We start from the raw sequence: 6,075 nt of genomic DNA on the forward strand, positions 1-6,075 counted from the left end.
TCATGGAATTTTTTCACATAGAATTATCATTAAAGATTTATTTTACATTCCGGTCCTACTTTTTCTGTATGAGTTGTAAAAACAATTAGATTTTATCATGATATAACAATTTAAATTGTCATTTTAGTTTGAAAACGTTTTACGATTAACAAATTTAACTGCGGAAGTGCAGAGTGTGATTAATAAAGAAAATTTATATTGTAAAAGAAAGGGGGGTCGTAGCAGGTCTGTTGAGTCCTGGTTTGAAACCCAGTGTTGGCCGAGATGAACCATTAGGATTTTTCATATACGGTTTTCACTGTCAGGTTTAACAAAGAAAATGTGCCAAGTCATTCGGATGGGATGGAAAAACTGAACTTCACACTTAAACATATCACTGTGAACGTAAAACATCCATTGCAAGTTGGAATCAGGGGCATACATATCAATTTTTTTTTTTTGGAGGGGGGGGGGTGTTCAGCCAAAATGAGACCGACTGATGCACAGGTCCCTGATACAAGTGACGAAGCCACAAGCCGAGCACCGCAGATGCAAGCTTTCTAGGGAGGTCCAGAGGCATGCTCCCCACGGGAAATTTTTACATCTAGAGTCCCTGAAATGCCATTTCCTGGACTTTGGCGGAAAATTTTGCAGAATTCTGATGGTCAGAAAAAACCTATAACATGAGTAAAATTGTGTACTACACATCTGGGAATCTGTGACAACTTCTGAAAGTGTTGATAATTACATCATTTTCATGAACTTATATCTTCAATATATTGTTGTGGTGAATATACATAAATTAGCAAAGATATGACTAGGCCTATGTCCTCATATTTTCATCAAGTGTCCACGCTTAGTCAAGTTTGACCATCGATCCGCAATTTTGTCAAGATCAATAGTGTCCATCCGATCACCCTCACACGCAAGAATCATTAGTTCATTGACGCGTTTCTGTTTCATTACTGAACGCATAACAGTATTGACTAATTTGAGCTTTGCAAAACTGGCTCAACTGGGCCAACGAAGACGGGCATATGCCAGCATGTGCCGTACAGTGTGCTTTGAGAGAAATTGTGCTTATATCAATTTCCAACTGCCAAGGGATCTTTAACTTACACACCAATGTGTACTCGGGACCTCTGATTTTTCGTACCATCTGAATGACTAGGCAGCTGTCCCTTGCCAGGATCTCTGTTCTGCACCCCTGACAAGGGGAAACCAAGCCGGAAAATCCCTATAAACTTTTTTGGCGATGCAGGGATTTAACACAGGGCTTCCAGGTTAGCAAGTCAATGTCTTATTCATTGAGATACCATGGCTCCCAAGTTTTAAAAAAACTTAACCCAAAATTTATCTGACAGGTTCCTAAAGTTGAGGATGACAGAAATTGTGACAGCTATGTCAAAATATAATTTGAGGAAAGTGAAGTACGACAGGACATTTATGTCCATTTCTATTTATTACTTGTTTGAATGAGCAGGCTAACTATTTAAATCAAAGTCCTTTGAACGCCTGAAATGCCGCTACCCTGGCAAAATTCTAACTCTAGTAACCATAACAACTAACATACTACCAATTTTGATTTCAGTACAGTGTAGGATATGAGACTCACTTCATTCATATTTATTCAAATTTAAACAATTCTATTCAAGTAGATTTTGTGAAATGGTGCTACGTAAGGCAAAGTTCTAACTGAACTCGGGTACCATTACCATTAATATATATTGTTGTAAAGTTTTTATGTAAAAAGGTTAATAATCTATATCACACATCAATGTATTTCACCAGGAAAAACAGAAAAGTTCTGAACTATAATTTGAGATATCTTTTTGAATTCAGTCAGAAAATTAATTTGTAAAGTAAATCTTGTATCAAATATATTTAGAATACACCTTTATTTAATAAAGGCTTTCCTTTGAATGAAATAAACACCCCTTCCTGGATAGAAAATAGCTATTTATAGCTAGCCCCTCATCCAATCAACATCCACTAATAATTCTTCCTGTGTGCAATTCAAGTCAATCTATTGAACAGGATCTGTTTAAAAAGGTGGGGAACTTCTACTTTCACTTTGGTCAGTCATCGCAAACAACACTAACACACATGAAAACATCCTGATGACACTTCTCTTATTTTTAAAAAGGGATTTTTTCAAATTGAAAAATTGAATTGTTGAAGAAAGCTGACAAAAGCAGAATAATTAGTTTAGATTTCCCCATAGGGAACTTCCATTTTGGTCAATCATGTGATAATTTGTCGGTCATGGCAACACCTCAAACACACATGAAAACATCCTGATGACAACTCTCCGATTATTAAAAAGGGATTTTTTCAAATGGAAAAATTGAATTGGTGAAGAAAGCTGACAAAAGCAGAATAATTAGTTTTGATTTCCCATTCCATTTATTATTATTATCCTCATAATGAATCATTAGAATTTTGGCTTCTAAAATGAATGAAATGGGGTTTAACCTCCTACTGTTCTGCTCCGAATGGGCTAATGAAGACAAACATACACCATACAGTGTGCTATGAGGAAAGTTTTGCCCAGACAGCGGCACTATGGCCTGCTCTTATATTAAATTCCAACTGCCAAGGGATCTTTTACATACATGCCAATGTATAAACAGGACCTTGGTTTTTCGTCCAACACGTTCCCCCTTGCCAGGCCCTCTGTCCTGCACCACTGATAAGGGGGAACCACGCCGGAATATCCTGATGAAGGCAGAGATCGAACATGGCTTACTCACTGAGCCACTGTGACTCAATGATTCAAATGTCCTAGACGGCAGATTATCATTTCTTTTGTGAAACTTTTGTATATTTGTAACCTAAATATGAGTTGCAACCTTTTTTCCACTCACAGATACCTTGGGAAATATTACAAAATTTTACATATCCAACAAATTTTCAGGGATTATATGGACCCCAGTTATATCTACTTCATACTTCGAGAATCTTCCCTGAATGGCCACCATATCAGAAACTTAATAGTATACTTTTTTGTAATGTGGTTTTACATACATCTGTCATATACACCACGATAAAATAAACAGTTTCAGTTTAATTAAATGTAAGCGAAATAAATATTTCTCAAACTTCTTTATGTATACTTAATATCTTTGACTAAAATCATTGATTTAGGACTTAAAATGTCAACTATATAGAGCTTAGTGCCTGTTCTCAAGCGGAGCTAACTGTAGACAGGCAGCCTCAGTTTAGTATAGGTCTTTGCTTTTTATTGCATCAATTTTGTTTATCATAATATAAGTGCTCTTTACTGTGATGTCAGAAGTGATCCATTGTTAAAATACAATAGTCTAGTGGCAAATTAATCAGGGCATATACCTATTGCATGAATTATCCATTGATATACATTTGTATGGTTGGGTAGATAGGTTTAAATTTTGTTGAACTATTCCAAGCGTTAAATATCAACCCATATTGTTTTTAAGGTGTTACCACAAGTGATTTAGTACGAATATATCAAAATTAACAGATGTGATTATCAGTGTATTCAGACTAAAATATGTTACCTTATTCACAGGGCTGTCATTAGACTTTCCCCAACCCCACAATTTTTTTTTTTTAGGGGTGGGGGTTCTTCATTTGACACAGGCCTAACATATTCCCAACACACTAATTCATTTGTAGGTAATAGGGCATTTAAAAGACACTAAAATATGATCAAGAGTAGTACCCAATGAAGTAATTATCAGATATAATTAAAATTTGGTTGGCTTCTAATTTTTCCTATTTGTTATACGGGTAGCGGGGTTGGGTTGTCTAGTGGTTTAACATGTGTGCATGAAGTCACAAGGTCTGTGATCAAGTCAATTGGCCTGATTTTGATTCCCCGCTTGTAAGTGACAGAGAGTCGAGTCGCCTGTGTGACCTTGTTGGTTTTCTGGGTTTCCTCCCACTGCTTAAGACCCCTATGCGTAAGCGATTTATTGAAATAAAATTGAACTATATATTAGTCCTGAAATGACCTAGTTTATGTCCAGCTGAGGTTAAACCCCATTTCTCTCTCTCTCTTAACTTTAGCTTTTAGGGCATCCCCAAGCTTTTCAAACTGATCAATGAGATCCATATCAAGACAATAAAACACTTCATAAATTTCAGCCCATCCAATTGCGGATGAAGAACGGATGAGGGTGACAACAATATACAACCAAATTTCCTCAAACGTCGAACTGCAAGACTATCGACATATTGAGAGCAATCCTTCTCGATCCAAGCCCCATTGCTCAGGAATGGACTTCCAATCAATATTCCGATATACCATGACCTTTTTTTTAAACCATATTTCAAAATGGGTGTATAAAAAGAAGAATTACGGGTAATTAATTTTATGATCCTTTGTGACAATCCCTCTTGGTGTTGTTGTTCACAGGGTTCTTAATCCATTTTGAAACAAACAGGCCAGAATTGGGTCAAATGAGGTTCTGGTAGGAACTGGGTTTTAAAATTTTAAGCTTCCATTCCCTTTATTATAACCAGACTTCAACAAAAACAATTCTTGGTAATTTGTTTTGAGAAATATCGTATTCTACTACATGTAATTACCACAAAAATAACGACAAACAGGTACACCATTCGGAATATTTTCCATATTTAATTCACATAAATTAATGTATTCGTTTTTATTCAATAGATATAAGCTGATACGGCACCATGGTATTTTTTTTATAACACAATTTGTAAATTGTTGTTCATATTTACATACCTGATTACTTGTGACAATCCCTCTTGGAGTTGTTCATTTTATACATATTTATTTACAAAGTCTTTATACATTAGATCATTAGCCTGGGATCTTTAGTGGATTTGAATACATTTTATACATAGTTATTTACAAAGTCATTAAAATGACTCAGGAAACTGGGCATACCTTATTATTGTCAATGAATAAAGATACCATGAATAGGCAGGGACGAAAATGTGGGGGAGTTGGGTGACAAAATAGTATTTGTGTGAATTCGTGCACCTTAATTGCATACATCAAAATACTCACTCAAAACTATAGTATAAAATAACTTTGTCAACTTATCATGTTTGAAAAAATGTTTTTCACTCTTATTCTGTTTTATGTTGGTCTAAGAAAATATTTGCCCTCAGGGTGAAAAATAGTTGGTCTTAAAATAAGTGCAGTCACTGCAGTCAGTTTCAAAATGATGCATCGGCAACTGACCATATTAGGGGCATGTGCATTAGTCGGTCATATTTTTGCTAAACACCCCCCTCACCCAAACAAATTCGTTATGTAAGCCCCTGTAAATAGGAATTGACAAATCTGTCTGTAAGCTGGGGGGTTGGATGGCCGAATGGTTAGCACGTGCGCGCTGTATCATAAGGTCTGTTATTATGTCAACTGGCGTGGTATCAATTCCCCGGTTTTACGTGACAAGGAGTAGGGTCGCCTGTCCAGCCTCGTGGGTTTTCTCCGGGTTCTCTGGTTATCTCCCACTGCTAAAGACCTCTACGCGCAAACGAATTATTGAAATAAAATTTAACCATGTTAGTTCCAAAATGCTCTAGTTTGTGTCAAGTGGATCTCTCTCTCTCTCTCTCTCTCTCTCTCTCTCTCTCTCTCTCATTTTTTCAGAATTACAGTAATGACATAATTCTATACTGATCTCTTGACCACTCCGTTTGGAATTATACAAAGAAAAACAAAATGTCATTAAGTCACTCAGAGACTAACATAGAATTTCTTCATTTCAGTGATTAGCCTGCATACACTGACAACCTGTCGAGTATGAGCCCATGTGATTTGGCAGACAACCAGGTCTATAATTGATGATTGTGTGGTAGAGCAGTGTCCACCGTTTTTCAAAACATGATTCGCATTTTTCAGTCTGTCTAGTCGTTTGGAAGGGACACAAAACCAAGGTCCACTATCCGCAAGTGCAAATTGGTGTGCAAATTAAAGAACCCTTAATAGTTTTTCAATGAAGATGAAGAATGATCTATGAGTGACGCGCAAAAAAGGTGAATCAGTTAGTTTCAGTTTCTCGTCTTACATGTAATATTCATCGCTGTAGGGGCCCAAGGAAACCAGTTGGTCCGAGGGCAATGAGCTCCCCATTC

This window comes from Patella vulgata, chromosome 5, assembly GCF_932274485.2.
Source record: "Patella vulgata chromosome 5, xgPatVulg1.2, whole genome shotgun sequence".
NCBI lineage: Eukaryota > Metazoa > Mollusca > Gastropoda > Patellidae > Patella > Patella vulgata.